This window comes from Hermetia illucens, chromosome 2, assembly GCF_905115235.1.
Source record: "Hermetia illucens chromosome 2, iHerIll2.2.curated.20191125, whole genome shotgun sequence".
Taxonomy (NCBI): Eukaryota; Metazoa; Arthropoda; class Insecta; order Diptera; family Stratiomyidae; genus Hermetia; species Hermetia illucens.
In genome coordinates, this window is record NC_051850.1 from 86743035 (window position 1) to 86761399 (window position 18365).

At 40.6% G+C, this 18365-nt stretch overlaps 1 protein-coding gene across 3 annotated transcripts in view; it reads right to left on the reverse strand.

Annotated features, from left to right (window-relative positions):
• LOC119649750 overlaps positions 1-18365 on the reverse strand; it is a 421393-nt gene that overhangs the window by 266128 nt on the left and 136900 nt on the right. For all 3 annotated transcript variants that reach the window (XM_038052042.1, XM_038052041.1, XM_038052040.1), the window contains one exon: positions 8108-8143. The gene's annotated coding sequence lies outside the window, so the exon portion shown is untranslated. The remainder of the gene's footprint in view (positions 1-8107; positions 8144-18365) is intronic.

Consider the following 18365-nt stretch of genomic DNA (forward strand, 5'->3'; position numbering starts at 1 on the left):
TGGAGTCACTCAGCAAGCCATTTCCAACCGTTTAAAAGCAACGGGAATGATCCGAAAGGTCGGAAATTGAGTTCCGTGTGAACTGAAGCCAAGAGACGTCGAACGCCGTTTTTTCACGTGCGAACAACTGCTCCAACGATAAGAAAGGAAGGGTTTTCTGCATCGAATAGTTACTGGCGATGAAAAGTGGATCCATTACGATAATCCCAAGCGTCGGGCAACGTGGGTATACCCAGGCCATGCCTCATCATCGACGGCCAAAGCGAATATTCATGGTGAGAAGATCATGCTGTGTATATGGTGGGACCAGCTGGGTGTGGTATACTATGAGCTGCTAAAACCGAACGAAACGGTCACGGGCAAACTGTACCGACGTCAAATGATGCGTTTGAGCCGCGAACTCAAGAAAAAACGGCCGCAATACCAGCAAAGGCATGATAAAGTTATTTTGCACAACATGACAATGCTCGTCCACATGTTGCACAGCCCGTTAAAACATATCTAGAAACGTTGAAATGGGAAGTTCTACCCCACCCGCTGTACTCTCCAGACATAGCTCCTTCTGATTACCATTTGTTCCGGTCGATGCAGCATGGCTTGGCTGACCAGCACTTCTCCAATTACGACGAACTCAAAAAATGGCTCGATCAGTGGATAGCGGCCAAGCAGGGCAATTTTTGGCGCGATGGTATCTATGGATTCTCTGAAAGATGGAAGAAAGTTGTGGCTAGCGATGGGCAATACTTTGAACAATGAATGTATAACCAATTTTTCACAATAAAGCTTCAAATTTAAAGAAAAAACCGACAGAACTTATTTGTAGGCCTTATAGTAATATACTATTATTAACTTTATTTGAACAGGCATCGCTATGGTGGGTATTTCGGAGCCTAGGTACCATATAGTAGCAGCCCCCTGATTTTTTTCAGATTTTTCGGTTTGGTAGTTCCTGAGAATAATAATAATCGATCAGGGCCTTGAAGTGTGTTAGAGCACTTCATTCAAGACCGTAACGGTACACTAGGAGGCAATGTGGTCAGCATTGCGCTCGCCCGAGATTATTACCCTGATTTGACTCAGGTACTCATTCACAGCTGAGTCGACTGGTATCCGACGTCAAATCACGAAACAAATTCCACTGCCACCAGTGAGATTTGAACCGCGACCTTCCGTACGACAGCCTTGCGCTCTAACCACTCAGTTATCTGGACACACAGTTCCTGAGAATGGGTTCGTTAAAAAAATGACCACTTTCAACCCCCCGTACTCCCCACTTTTTCAACAAATGTTAAAACTAACCGGCTTCAAAAAGTACTAACTGAGACCTTTAATTTGATACCCCACATGACTATATTTGATGAAAAAAAAATTTACACCCCCCTTTTGCATGTATGGGGACCCCCCCTTAAATTCGTCGTAAAAGGATGTAACTCACTATATGCGTGAGCGTTCACAGTTCCCACCTTTCTACCGAATTTGGTGTCAATCGCTATAACCATCTCCGAGAAAAATGCGTGTGACGGACAGACAGACAGACAGTAAACCGATTTTAATACGGTTTTGTGTAAATTAAAAATGATTAGTGACCAGATGTAATCCTAGCGGACTCCCTTTTCTCTGTTGCACAAAAATCCGGATCTGTAATAGATGCAGGAGAATTCTGAATGGGAACCAACCTGTCCTCTTACGATCAGGCTTCTGAAATATTCCTTGATCTATTGTAGAATGATTTTCACTAGTATTTATCCCTGCACGAGCAACAGTGCAGTGATAGTCAAAGTAATATTACATTTATTTGGAAGGTCAGTCCAATGCCAGATGTCAGACGTTTGAAAACCATGATGAAACGTCTTAAATTGCTCGTCATCCACCATTAACGATCCTGATCGGGGCATCGAAGGATTTGTGACAATGTAACAATTTTCCAGTGCGATAATAAATTCCATTTTTTCACGCCAGACGCAACGGTACACTTCCTATCACGGTCGCCTCCATTCACAGCGGCAAGACGTGCTAGCAGCTCCTTATGCTCGTCGGTCCGCTTCCAAGTTTTAGAAGTCAGCTAGATCATTTGGCAGCCTTCTTGGTCGTGACCAACATTTTCAGTTGTGCGCGAGGTAACAGCACTTTTGGTGGCGAGGAACTATTCAAGAACTATCCAAGACGTGTGATCAAGAAGGCAATTTTCCTACTGCCGCACAACAAAAGGGTTCCGAAGCTGGACTGCTTTGAACTTAGGAAGTCGTACACCTCCCACAATATACACACGAAGCAAGCGCAACATCTTACCGCCTCTTGTTGCACCCGAGATTCGTCGAGTTTCCCACAATTCGCGCACGTGACTGTGCAGCGAGTCGAAGACAAGTACCGCTTTATTACTCGCAGCGACACAATCCCGGCCACCATCAGGGAGCGTGTTCGACTTGAGGTCATCGGAGAAACCGGTGACCGAGAATCGATGGGCGCAGAGGCGGCGGCATCAACAACACCCCGCCGCACTGCAGGCAACAGTTTCAGTACTCGCCAAAGTACTCTTCTCCACCGTCCAATTGAGGTTTCCGCTGAGGTTCGGAACGAATTCCAAAGAGCGTGTATAGAATTCTCGGATATGGACCCTTTGCATAAACCAGAGGCTCTATGCAACTCCGGGAATTCTATCTCAAATCAATGATGAGATTGCATCTCGATTGTGTGCTAATATATCGCTGCTGTAACTACAATCACTTGTGTATTATAGTGCAGTTGCGGCTATCATATTGCACGGTCAGAAGATTCACTTTCGTGTTATTAGTTTGAGTGACCAAAGGGATCCACCATGGAAAATTCGTCTGGAAGGTCGGCGGGATTTAGATCAACACTGGCAATGCCAGCAGACGGGTGAGAAATAAAGTGCAGAGGGTTTACCGGAACTATTCCATCCCCAGTGAGACACCCGTAGTTGAAATTCTGGACACACTAAAACAGAAACTTTCTGTCATATGCAGTCGGTTACGACGGTATGGCGAAAGTTATTCCAGACGTGTCCAGAATGAAACATACGCGAGGAACCAGTGGAACTTTTTCAGATCTCTCAACGAATCCCAACAGAGCGTCCAGACAATACAGTTCTCGGTGACAAAAGCGCAAAAGTATTGGGGTGGACCTTGGAGGTTACCCGCCCAGCATGCCGAGTGGATCACCGCCGAAGGCACCCGCCATGCCAATACGCCTGGCATGAATTTTGCGGATGTTACCGAAGAAGAAGTTCCACGAGCCATAAACAGCTCAAACAACTGGAGGGGCCCAGGTCTGGATCGGGTGCAGAATTTCTGGTATAAGAAATTTACCAGCGTACTCAGTCGGTTGGCACGCAGTATAAATAAGGTCATGAGTCAGCCGGAGGAATTCCCATCCTTCCTCACTCCGGGGATTACCTACCTTATCCCTAAGAAGGACACGGTGCAGGACCCCGCAGATACAAGACCGATTACTTGCTTACCAGCCCTCTACAAATTCATCACGTCCATTATTAGTGGAAGGGTCAATGCGCACCTTGAGACCAACAACATTCTGTGCGAGGAGCAGAATGACTGCCGAGTTAGGTCAAGCGGTTGCAAAGAGCAACTCATTGTCGACTCGGTAGTTGTAGGACAAGCAGCTCAAGGCCAAAGAAACCTCTTTAGTTGCTGTATCGATTATGCTAATGCTTTCGATAGCGTTCCGCATACCTGGCTAACCGATATCCTACATCTGTATCGCATTGGCATTGGCATTGGCTATTGAATGAAGCTAGAGGGCATGGTTTTACAATAAAGCACGGCCTTCGTGCTAAATGCGAACTGAGACACTTGATGTACTTAGATGACATCAAGCTGTATGCTGGGACTGACAACCATCTTAGAAGTCTGTTGCGAATAATAGAAATGTTCAGCCGTGATATTCGGATGGAGTTTGGATTAGACAAATGTCGAATCCAAGCCATCCGACAAGGTCATCACGAGCCGCATGCTGGACATAGCATTGGTGACCCCCACATCGAAGCTATGACCGGGACAGACTTCTACAAGTACCTAAGAATTCTGCAAGGAACGCATGCTCGAGTTGGTAATCTGAAGGATGCTCTGCTGTCCGAATTCCTTCGACGTGTAAAGCTGGTGCTAAAATCGTATCTCTCGGGGAAGAATAAAATCAGCGCGTTGAATGTATTCGCTATCCCTTCACTGGCTTATGTATTCGGAATATTGCCGTGGACGAAGACCAATCTGGAAAATGTCCAGCGGCGGATACGGACAACTATGTCTAAATTCCGAACGCATCATCCAAAGTCTGCCGTGGAGCGGGTGAACCTGCCTCGTGACATCGGAGGTAGGGGCGTGGTTGACGTGGCGGCACAACATCATCGTCAAATCGACTCACTGCGGGCGGAGACGGAGGGACTCACGTGTGCCATCTGATTTCTAGCTGCACTGTGACGGCACCGGTGCAATACACGAACAGGCATAATGTTGTATGTATGGTTATCCTTCAAAACCTTGCATACAGGCATGAACTGATCACGGGAGCATGCCCGGTTTACCGATATGCGCTGCAAGCATTACTTGACAGTTCGGTTTACAGCATGTATTGGGACCGTATTCTATGATCGCCACATTCCACACAACAAGCCTGACGTGCCCTTAGTTGACAAGACGGGTCACTTCGTGTATATTATTGATGTTGATATTCCCCATAATAGCAACATTGAACGGAAATACGTGGAGAAGAAGGCTAACTATGAGTCACGGGCTCCAGAAATCAAAGAAATTTGGTGTCTCGAGCGGGTGGTTGTAGTTCCCATAATATTGTCAACTACAGGTATTGTGCCTAAATCCCTCACGGCTTCCCTTGATATCCTGGGACTTTCGCACAGTCTGGTTCAAACCGTGCAGAAGTACACCATTCTGCATACGTGCTCGATGTTGCGAGGAGTACTCTACGGATTCTCCCACTGACTTACCACCGCCCACCACCACCAGCGCCCCTTTAGTTTTTAAGTAGATAGGATCGTCTGAGCTTAAATGCTTGGAACTTAGTGCTAGTATTGGGTAAAATCCGGCATTTGCCGAGATTTTGATAACTCGGAAATAATAATCGTTAGCGCAACAACCCAAGTGGATCAGGGCCTTAAAGTGTGTTAGAGCACTTCATTGAAGACCGTAACAGTACACTTCAGGATTACAGTACCCTGTAAAAGCACAATGTGGTCAGTATTGCGCTCGCCCGAAATTATTACCCTGAAGTGAATCAGGTACGCAATAACAAATTCTTCTGCCGCAATTCTGTCGCAATAACAAATTCTTCTGATTTGAACCACGACCTTCCGCTACGACAGCCCAGCGCCTTAACCACATAAGCCAACCGGGCACCATTGACCCATTATCCTCCCAAAAATGACTGGTCTCCAAAATCAAACCATATCTCATGGGTGAAGTAATTTATTTATTAATTAGAGGAACAACCAAGCAAATTCATAAAATAGTCCCTGCTACAATTAACCTTCTCCATCCTCCCAATTATACAACGTCTATTCAGATATGCTTCAAAGGAACATCCTAGGAATGCACTACCTTATTTCTCGATGAATTTTCAATCAAATAGTAACTAAAACACACAATCATTTTAAGCTTTCGTGTGTTCTAATGTTGAAAAGAAGATGAAGCTGCTGTTATAACATTTATCGAATGCACTAGTGAAATTAAGTCATTGCTTGTGAAGTTCGTTTGTTTTTTTTTTAGAAATTTTTTGTGAAGAACTGGATGAAAACACAAATACGAATTTTTCACCATATATTTATCAATATCTTGAGCTTGCATGGTAATTTTTTCAGCCCGATCGTATAGTTGGTTGTTGAAATACAAAGCAATTTATACACCCATCTCTAAAAAAAAGTGTTTTTTTGCTGCCACGCTAGAGGGCGCTGCGATCATCTTAAAGCAAAAAAAATAAACGGCATTTTGATTTACAGAGTTAACTACAGTCTTGCGGACTGGAGGATTATTAAAAAATATTAAAAGCTAAATTTTCGGTGTCGTGTTAAACTTTTTTTTTGTGAATTTTGGTGTTTTTTACGGCTTCTTTAATGAATAAAAGTCGGACCGTAAAAATATGTTCTGAATAAGTCCTCAAAATTTCAAAGATTTTCGTTGGATAGATTTTGGGCTATAGTGGCAGCCCGTTTTCAACATGCACTTTCGAGATAAACGGATTTGAAAAGTAGAATGCGATTTTTAGCCATAAAACCTTAACTGATCATTAATCTGCTATACCCAGTCCATTAACCTTAGGTTTCTTCAAGAAACACATGTACAGCTTTGGCTTCAATTCTTGTCCTTTTAACGAAGTCATTCAGACCAATAAATATGCGCTTTATTACGGTGATCGACATAAATCAGGCATGTGACTTATCACGTGTTTAACACTATAATTTCCGAACGACTTCGAATATAAAAAATCACTTTGTCGATATATTCTATATCTAGATATAATTGATGCAAAAAAAATAGATTTCGTGGATCGGACACAGGGGATCACCCCTTAAGATAGTTTTCCCATATGGCGCTCGGTTTTACAAGCTTTTTTTAAGATTTTTCTTTTGGCAATAAAAGAAAAGGTAATCTTTTCAATCTTTTTATATGTTATTATTAGAGTCGAAATCGAAGAAGTCACGAGGGGTTCTGAAGGGCACCGCGAACGACGGGACGTTGATTTGGTTGCTTTCTATACCCCACCAAAGTGTGAATGGAAAGTGTCGAATTTGATAATCGTTTGCATTTGAATTTTGCGATCAAAGTGGGCTCTTCTAGAAGAAGATGGCTGGCTGGTGGGGAGCACCATCCATTTGTAGTGATCAGAAACCAAAAATTTAAACATTTTCTTATTCTGTTCACTTGTTTCTATCGTTCGAACCACGATTGCAGTTTGACTTTACTAAACATTAAAGTGGAGGTTATACAAATATAAAATCTTCAAAAATCGGGTCTATTTTTCATTGCCAATCCATTGCCAATAAAAAGAAGAAATTCTTAATGAGAACGCATAATCATGTTTCGGACTAGCACTACTGATGTGAAGAATAACGTGCAAAAATATCAACCCTACCGATTCAGCAAAATTTTAGTTGTGCTTTCCACCAGTTGAACAAGTCGGGAAACCGGAAGCTGGACGCTTCAGGTATGAAAGGTTTTCTGCATTTCTTTTGTAAAGACATTCGAATGTGCATTTGTTACATTAGTACATAGCACGTAATATATACATATATTTTGTAAGAATATCCACATTCAGTCTTGAATTTGCAAAGAAGTGACAACTATGATCTATATAACTTTGCTAGTAATTGTGCGATTTTCACTAAACTTGGTATGATCATGCTCTATGTTATACCCTACATTGTTGCAAAATTGCTTGTGTGGTGCTGGAATGAACTTAACGGGGTTTTACAGTCAATTACTAAAAATGATAGTAATATAATATTATTAACTTTATTTCGACCCCCCGCACTCCCCACTTTTCCAAAAAATGTCAGAAGTAAGACCGGCTTCGGAAAGTACTTACCGAGATTTGATACCCCGCATGACTATATTTTATGATGTAGAATTATGTAACTCACTATATGCGTGAGCGTTAACAGTTCCAACCTTTCCACAAAATTTGGTGTGAATCGCTACAACCTTCTCCGAGAAAAATCCGAATGACAGACAAACTGATTTTAATAGGGTTAATAAGCTACCTTGAAAATGTGGTTTTGAGAAAAACCTGCGTTTCCGTTTTGTATGCACGTCAACATGTTTGCTTTCTTATTTGCTGTAACCTGGTAAATATTTTGAATTTCGGTCTAAAAATTCTGCACTATTCTGCTTTCGAAACCCCCTTGAAGGTCCTTTATGGACACTGCAATAAGTATGATATAAATGGAGAGAATTGCGTAGCTAAAGCGCACTTATTGGATCTGTGCTTCAAACGATTTAAAGTTCTACGTACCTATCAATACCGCAATATATCACAGTTCTAGTTCAAGCTCAAAAAACTGAAGGACGAACAAATATAGATGGCCGTCCCTAACAACTACGAGTAGATAGTATCTGCTACTTACATTATTAACTTCCCGCTTACTTCCATCGTCCGAGCTCTGCAAGAAAAGAGAAAAGGGGATACGTTAAAGCATTACAACGAATTTACAAGAAACAACCTTAAATTACAGAAAACGTATATCTAGAAAAACGTCCATCAGTTGTACAGAGAGCATTTCCCAGATAAAAAATCTAATGAATTTTAGATGCAGCACTCACTTCCACGACGCAACCGTGCCGTTCGACTCCAATTTTGCTCATTGTCGCTGTATTAAGCTTTTTCGTCGCCAAGCAGTCCTCCAAACAACTCGACAACAGACTCATTCAGAATTAGTAAGAGTACGCCACTAAATTACTTTCAAGGGTCAGACTTAATCAACATCACTTAGCCTCTTATCCCCTAATGAACAGCATGTTTTGTGCCGCTCAATTCGAGCAATCCAGTTCCTCGAAACTCGCTCGGAAGTGCACTTGTGCGGACATTTGAATGCATCGGGAAATAGCTTCTGGATAAGAACTTTTTCTTGCTCGCTGTGCACTTCAACATTCTGTGCAGGAGTACTCAATTAATTAGCTGTGTGGCCGCCACTTCCTGCCAGCGTATTGGAAATGTTTTCGTTTTGAATCATCACTACTCCACGCAATGAATATTCATGAGCGAAGGTTCAAGTGAGGTTTGCGGGAGGCAAGTTGCCACTGCTTCTGCATTTTCTGAGACGGAGCTGCACTTCTAGCCCCTGCCATCCGGATTGTAGCTCAGTGGATGCTGGTGCACCTAGAAGCTACTTGGAAAATACCCCATCATTCTCAAAGTTTATGGTCCACAGGTACGTTGCACTGCTATAAGCGACCACACAATACAACTAGTAAAAAAAAAGTAGGCACTATCCACAATATAATGGAACCGAAAAGAGGAAAGGTATCAGCCCATTCGAATATTAATTAAATTAACGTCAGATGTAAATAAGGACTAAATAAATGCGTCCCATTGTTTCTAGTTGTTTTTATTCAATATGCACCTCATTCGAATAAACAGACGATCAATCAGAGTTATTTGGCAAAATATTTATGCTCCAGCTTCCGCCCATTACCAATACAACAATAATTATTGCCGATCATAATTTTCCAATGACCAGCATCAATCACACCAAACTTTATATTTATATCCAATGAATTATATGATGAGAAAGGGTACGAAATAAATCATTTATGTACAAATTTCAGAGACAATAATCATGGGTACATGTATATGCGGATATTGGGCTGCAAGGGGAGCTAGTCCTTCCCCAACCAGCAGCAATAACCTCTCCAACGATTGAAACAATTGTAATTGCTTTCCACATAAAATTTGTGAGGAAATATTGGAAGTATGTAGCCTTACTAAGCTTTCCGAAACTATCGCTTTATCTCATTCAAATAGACATCCCGCGTCTCAAGTATAAACTTTACATCATAGATTTTTATAATACTTTGATTGTCCCCTGCAATTTGGGATAATATAGAAGGAAAAGAATTAGCAGCTGATCTGTATTAGTAGTTGCGGGGGGTGTGCGGCAAGCTTTGTAAAATCCACTCGTCGTTACCTTCATAAAAAAATGCTTTTGAAGATTTTGTGTAAAATCTGTTTACTGACAGCCTGTCTGTCTGTCACACGAACTTTTCTCAAAAACAATTGTACCGGTTGACTTGAAATTTGGGGGAAAGTTGAGAACGGTAAACCCTCACGCATGCAGTAAGTTATATCATTCTGCGAAGAATATAAGGGGGTATGGATCATGAAAAAGGCTGGTGTAACATTTTTTTCACCGAATATAGTCATGTGAGGTACCAAGGTCTCGATTAATACTTTTCAATGCTGATCTCAACTCTGGCATTTGATGGGAAATGGAGGAGGGCGAGGATTCATTCATTTTCTCCTATCCAGGGTCGAAAATCACAACCGATAACAACTACGATGATGAAATCCGCGCACGGTTGTTGTCAGTCAACAAAGCCTATTTCAGCTTACAAAAACTATTCCGCTCGTCTCACCATAGGGTCGAAGCTCTTACTGTACAAGACAATGATCTTGCCAGTCCTCATGTATTCCTCGGAAACTTGGGTTCTTAGCAAGAAAAATTGCGAACTCTTGGTCGCGTTCGAGAAAAGAATCCTCTGAAGAATTTTTGGCCCGCTACATGAAGATGGACGATTCCGTAGCCTACACAATGACGCAATCTATGAGCGATACCATGACCGTCCGGTTGTGGATAAAATCCGGTTCAATAGGTTACGGTGGGCGCGTCACTTAATCCGTATGGATGAGGATGATCCCACCCGGAAAGTCTTATAGACAAAGGCAATATCTATGGTAGAAAAAGAAGACGAGGCAGACCCTGCCTAAGATGGAGCGATGGCGTAGGCCAGAACGCCAGACAGCTTTTAGGGATATCAAATTGGTGGACCTTGGCGCAAAACCGGGATGTCCTTATGTTCCTTATTAAGGCAGGCCTAGACCGGATACCGGTTGTTGCGCCGTTGATGATGATGATGAGGATTGAAAACTGATCATCTCTTCCACGGAACTATTCTCAGAACCTACCGCGGCCAAAAATCTGGAAAAAATTACGAAGTCACTTTAGTATGGCGTCTATCATCCAAAATACCCTCCATACCGATATCTGTTCAAATAAAGTTAATAATAATATATCACTATAATTTTTAGTAATTGACTGTAAAACCCTCCATAGGGTCATCCTATATTCATGAAAGTAATACAGACTGTAAGATAAAGCATGATCCTGCCAAGTTTTATGAAAAATGGGCTATTATTAACAATGTTATAGTAGGTCAAATCGAAGACAATCTGGACACTATGATCTAGATGCTCCTAGGCAGTGGCTTGTGGGAAATAACAGATAAGTGGGAAGTTCTCCTAGATAGATTCTAGAACATAAAGTGTGTCAGCTCTTCTATTGGCTAGAGAGCATCGCTTCATAAGTGTACATACAAGAAGGGAGGATGTGATGCATTATCATAGTTGAATTCGCCTCAACGAGTAGTTAACATAATAATATAGGCACTGTATTAACAATATGAAAAGAAAGAACATCAGCATAGAACAGTCTGAACTTGATCAAGGTGTTGGTACATTAGCATTTCCAGATGCTAGACAAGACGGTAAAAGCGGATCTAGCGTTGTTAATACGTCGGGTAGAAATCACGCTTCCTAGATATACAAATTGATCTACGCCTTCGATGTCCCGTGCATTAATGCGGAAAGGTGCGCGATAATCCTTCTTTAGTTTTGTTGGTATTCATCGTTATTCCAATTCTACGACTCTTGAGGGAGCAAACGAATGTCATCATCGTATTGAAGGTTTTTAAAAAAAGATGCGATAGTTCATTGAACTCCTCTACGCCCTCCGGAGAAGGTGGTATATGCGTTTCGGGATTATTTTATCTATTACCTTTACGATTCACGGCGCACTCAAATACCCCGCCTATTGTCACACTTGAGACGGATGCCCTTCTTTGGAGTCTTAACGGTCTTCTTCCCGACTCTGGAAAAGGACTTGGATTTTTTGTAAATGCAAGTAGCAGATCTGCAGAAACTGCAAGAACAGCAATTAATATTTTTGCTGGCAAACCCCGAAGGAGACCCTGGGAAAATTTAGCGAACCAACGTAAGAAGTTGACTTAAAAACAAACGAAGAGATGACCAAAATCAAGACAAAAACCAGAGGAAAAAACAATTCGATAGTGTTGTATACTTAGATAAAACTCTCACAAAGGGCAACAGTCAAGTAGACGAAATCAACAGGGGAATAATGCTTGCTAACAAAATATTTAATCTAGTACTTCCAGTTTTAAGAAATAAATATGTGCACAGGGAATAAAGTTGATATAAAACTTTGATACAACCAGTCCTGTGTTACGGCATCGAGACGTAGACGATAAATCACGCCGGAGAGCGAAAAAATCAATATTTTTGAACACCGATTCCTCAGGATAATTTTGGGTCGAGAGAGGGTGAACGCGAATGGCGAATGAGATACCTCAATTACTTGTATCTATTTTGAATTTTTATTAGAAAGATCCAGGGGGCAGGACACGTAGATCGTATGGGTGACGCAACAGTTTTCTGGCACCTGTTGAAAGACTAGGCTTAAACAACCACGTGGAAAATCCCGAAACAGGTGGGTTCACTCAGTGGACAATGCTCTGCGCTCTCTGCTTACTTGCCAAAATCAAAAGACGTGGTCGCTCAATCGAAAAGAATGGAGACAAAGATTTCGAGAGGGTGACATCGGACATTTTAGTGATTTAAGGGGAAGTGAAGCAAATTTCACTATGTGAAATAATTAGTTCAAGGGGGCTGAGGCACATTGCAAAATATGTTTGATCTGCGGTAGTTACTTTATATGTTCTGAAAATTTTCAGTGATGAGACTTCCCGAAGGCCTGTCAAAAAGATTTTTAACTAATATTAGTTGAACTTAGTTGAAACCAGTTGCAATGCAAGTTTAGAAAGAGGATCGACGAGTAAGTAATCCTACGCAATTTGAAAATGTTGGAAAATAATAAAGTATGTCACTTGGTAAGCGCGACTGAAAGTAAACTAGTGGAACATACAAGGGATGAAAAAATATAAAGTTAACCGAAGGGCGATTTGAAACTATTCAAAAACCCCGTTACATGCAACGAAAATCAGGAAGGAGACTGACCATCAGCAATGACAGGTCGGGAAAAGCAAGCCAGTCTGTGGGCTGCTCCAATTTTAGTAACACCGCTGTCAGAAATCAACGCAGAAGCAGGTCTACCGAAAAGTGTGTCACGTCAAAAACTAATTTTACGTCGAGCGCATTATAATGCAGCAACCAAAGACATTCGTTTATGATTTGCAAGGAAATATGCGCTGTGGTCGGAAGTCCTGTTTTCTGACGAGAAACGATTCAGTTTAGCGGACAACGATGGTTTTTAGAATTATTATCACAAATTGTGGAAGCAGCCCCTATTTTTAAGTAAGTAGTACCATCATATGGGAAAAACGAATATCGTGTTCCTAGCAGATCCAATGGGAAAGGCTTACGTTATTACGTTATTACGTTATGCTATGACTCCCACCGTGGGCCAGTAAACACTTGACGTCTTCCATGACAAGCACGTTCCCTGTACTTAAGCAGCAATTTCTAACAGTAAAGGAGCCAAGAATTGCGATGAGGGAACCATACTCTCAAATCTATCAAAATTATATCAGAAATGTTATTCCGCTTTGCCAAATTAACAATTGAGACTGCACTTCCTATTGAGACCCAAACATGCATTCTTGCGGCGAAAATTTCCGATGATATACATCTAATAAAGAAAATAAATTGTATGACTATGGAGTGGTCCCACTGTTGATCCTATGCTCTATAGCTCCATCGCTGCACTATTTTTCTCTTCTGTTCATTCTTTTGCGGAGTATAGAGCATCAACTCTACTCGTGATTACTGTTATTATTATTTGGCCAGATTTTATCTCTCAATGATGTTGCGTTTCAGGTTCATTATCATCACACTTAGTGCTGTGCAGACGGTAAGTAACAGTAGTGAAGGTAATCACAAAAACGAACACAACATGTCAATGAAGACCGTGTTTCGAACCCGGAACAACGAGATCGGTGGGCTAACCATCGCGCCGGGTGTATTGTTATTTCCATTCTAATCCAAATATACATATTAACAAATATGGAAGCACGGACTTCAAGTGAGTGCAAAATTGTTTCATTTCTAGATGGCATCTAATTTATATGCCTTCAGCATGCCAAACTGCTTACTTTAGTATGATATAATAATAAGCCCGCTTATAGGTACAATCTGAATGGCTGTACGCCACCGCATCGTCTCTAGGTGAGGAAAGTGCAGGAACTTTGCAGTCTTGCAGATTACTCACTGAGGAAGTTATCATCACACCTGACAGTTAGGTATAAAATGCAGCAGCTGTTTCGCCATAATCTGTGGTAGCAGGTTCGTGTAGGCAGCGGATGAAGTGGGCTGAAGAAATGAACCTCTTCATCATCCGCTCCTATGACGAAATAACGGCGGGGGCGATACAACATCTTCCCGCCCCTTGTTGCAACAGAGATTCGACCAGCGTTTCCCACAATTTGCGTACATGACTGTGTAGCGAGTCGAAGACCAATGTCGCTTTATTACTCGCAGCGACACAATCCCAGCCATCATCAGGGTCCGTGTTCGACTTGAGGTTATCGCGGAAACTGGTGACCCAGAGTAGACGAGAGTAGAGGCGGTGCCACCAACAACATCACACCGCACTGCAGCCAACAGTTTCAGTACTCTCCGAAGCACTCTTCCCCATCGAACAGCCGCGGTTTCCGCTGAGGTTCTGGACGAATTCCAAAGAGTGTGTATAGAATTCTCGGAAATAGATCTCTTGCATAGATCACGTATTCCCAGGTTGCATGCATCTCCAGCACCGCCGAAAATTCTCTCTCAAATCAATGATGAGATTGCATCTCGACTGTGTGCTGATATGTCGCTACTACTAAGAATACTGAGGTTGATTTTTACCCGCCCAACATACATCGCCGCCGAAGGCACCCGCCATGCCACAACGTCTGGCATGAATTTTGCGCATGAAGAGGAAGGGGAAGTTCGACAAGTCATAAACACCTTGAAGAACTGAAATGGCCTAGGGCTGGATCGGATGCAGAACCTCTGGCACAAAAAGTTCAGCAGTGTACATAGCCGGTTGGCATACAGCATAAATCAGGTGATTAGTCTGTCGAAGGAATTTCCACCCTTCCTCACTTAGAGGATTACCCACCTCATCCCTAAGAAGGAAATGGTGCAGGACCCCGCAGGCACAAGACCGATTAGTTGCTTACCAACCCTCTATAAATTCATAGCGTCATCCCTACCCTCAAGGGCGAAGAACCTGCTCTTGCTGTGAACTACCGCCCCATCTCTCTTCTCTCCTCTTGCTCCAAAATCCTGGAAATGTACGTCAACGACTAGTTGACCGCGCACTTCGGTCACCTTATTGTCAAAGAGCAGTATTGTTTCGTGAAACATTTTTACCAACTTCGTTGATAAACACTTTTTTTCAGGAGGTACATGCCATTTATACTGATTTCTCCAAAGCCTTTGATACCGTTCACCATTATATTCTCTTCTCGAAACTCATCTTCCCTCCCTCAGTCATCTCTTGACTGTCATCCTCTGTCATCTCTCATAACGTTCCTGCAAAGTTTCTTTTCGTGGTTACTCATTTCGTTCCTTCTCTCCTTCCTCTGACGTTCCCTAAGGCTCTATACTTAGCCCCCTACTCTTCCTGTTTTTTATCAATGACCTCGCCTCCATCCTTACCTGCCATGTTTGCTTTATGCAGACTATTGAAATATTGGCACAGAATCTATTTAAATGAAAGCACAATTGTTCTTTACTATTATTAATTTTATTATTCTTTTCTATTAAGCAAGGAGTGACTAACTAACTTCAAAAAGGTCTATCGAAGACTGTACTTATTGAACAAAACTAGCAGATATGTAACTATATGTACCACAAGCATTTATCTAACTCATTTTACATGCACACTTGTATAAACAGTAAAAGAATGAGTTCCGGACTTTATCTCTTTTCTAAGAAAAAGGTTTATTAGGGTACAGTAATAAAAGTAGAAAAGAATTAGTTTTTGTATGAAATGTAAAAGATAATATTTCAACACTGCCCCTCAAAAACTAATCTTGTGAAATGTAATGTTTTAAATTCTAAGAATTTATCATATCAAAAATGCTAGAGTCACTCCTTTGTATGTTCGTTCTGGGAAAATTACAAAATACCTGTAGTCCAACATTTGTTGCAAGGATTAGGAAAACCCAGTCAAAACCTAATCAGACCACTCACTTAAAGTACCTTATATTACTCCAAGCCGATCGCGGTTCTGAGCTCCTTAAATTTGATTGCTGATACGGGCTTCGTTAGAATATCTGCCTGCTGATTATCTGTTGAAATATAACTAACTTTGATTATTTTTCTTTCTATTTGTTCCCTAGAAAAATGATACTTAATATCAATGTGTTTCGATCTCTTGTGATTGGTCGGATTATTTGCTATGCTGATACAATTAACATTATCTTCATATATTATAATTGGTTCTGGGATATGGAGATTGATACTTTCTGATAAAGATTTCAACCATAATGCTTCTCTAACTGCTTCGAATAAAGCCATATACTCTGCTTCTGTAGAAGAAGCTGCTACTGATTTTTGTCTTCTAGCATTCCACGCTATTGTACAATTTTCAAATAATTTGAATAGATATCCAGTGGTACTTTTTCTATCTGTATTAGCATCTCCACCCCAATCAGAATCTACAAACCCTATTAATATATTAGTATAATTGTTTCTTGTATATGTTAATTTAATGTTAGTGGACCCTCTTAAATATCTTAATACTCTCTTCAAATATTTCCACAACTCTTGATTATTGTTATTCATGTATCTGCTCAAAATATTAACAGCTACACTTGGCTCGTATCCAACTAATATTCCCTTCCAAGACTTATCATCAAACTTTGTTCTACTGTTTTTGTTATGTACAAAAACAGTAGAACCAAATATCTTCAAATATTTTATTTGTGGCTTTTTACCATGCCACATTTCATATGGTGTCTTGGTTTGTTTTAGGGCTCTAGTTGGAGTGATATTTATTAAATAGGTAGCAGTGAGAACTGCATCACCCCAGAAAATTTTATCCATACAAGCACTAATTATCATGGATCGAGCCTTTTCGGTTAACGTTCTTACCATTCGTTCCGAAACACCATTCAACTGTGGCGTTCGCGGAACTGTCAAATGATAAGTAATACCTTTTTCACAACAATAGTCCTTCATTTCATTTGATAGATATTCTCCTCCATTATCACTATATAAATTTACTACTTTTAAATCAAAATGTGCTTCACTTTTTGCCACAAAGTCTTTAAAAACCAGGAAAACGTCGGATTTATGTGCAATCGTGTATGACACACAATAATGTGTATATTCATCAACAAATAACACAAAATAATTTTTGTTGTTTATAGCCGTAGGAGATATTGGACAGCAAACATCAGAATGAATAATAAACAATGGTCTTTTTACATGACTTTTATCCTTTTCTTTATTAAATGGTAGCTTGGCTTGCTTACCTTTAATGCAAGCTTCACACAAGTCATCACTAGGATTTATGTTACAAATTTGATCTAAATCATAAATCATTTATTTATTTTTCAATTCTATAAACTTTTGCTTGCCTATATGTCCTAATCGTTGATGCCACAGGCTATAATTGACTTTTGTAACATTGAAAGCGCGATCAATATTTTCTGTCTTACAAATTCCAACTTTAAAATTCAATTTCAAAATACTTTTAAAATGCTCACCTGTCATCAAGGTCTTACCACCTTTTTGAACAACGACACCACGTTCATTAAAAATTATCGTCATTCCAGCTGCTTGCATTTTTGCTACAGACAATAGATTGTATGGAACTTCCGGGCAGTACAAAACATCCTTTAATTCTCCTTGTATCCCTATTTTGCTGATTACGTTCAGTTTGCCTCTCTTAGTTGCTGTTATAAATGATCCAGTCTTTGCCACAGATAATTTCAACGGATGTTGAAGATGTTCAAAGTCTTTTGCTAAATCTTCTCTATTTATTATGTGGTCGGATGCACCAGAATCGATGACAAATTCTATTTCATTCTTCACGTGGTCACTCTCATAATTATCACCAATCATAAATGCGAATCCCGAAGCGTAAGCATTCTTTGCTGATGATTCACTTTTCTTATCCATAGTTTCATTCTTTTTATCGAACTTCGATTTAGAGTTTTTATAATAATAGCAGTCCTTTTTGATGTGCCCTTTCCTTCCACAATGGTGACATTCAAATATTCTTGTATTTTTAGGGAATTTTAATTTATTAATTTTATTATTATGTCTGTTAAAGTCGCTTTTATTCATAGCACCTTTTTGCTTAAATTTCTTTTTATTGTATGACACATTTTCAACATGGAGCACTTGTTCACATAAATTTCGTCCCTCATTCGTTAATTTAACTTCATGGTCCAACAGTCGTGTTTTAACGAAAGCTAGACTTAAGCTATCATCTGATAATGTCTCTATTGCAGTTATCACACCATCATACGAATTCGGTAATGACAACAGCAAATGTGCAACTTTATCAGTTTCATCTAATTTTGCGCCAGCCGCCAACATGTCGCGAATAATGTCGTCGAAATTAGTGAAATGTT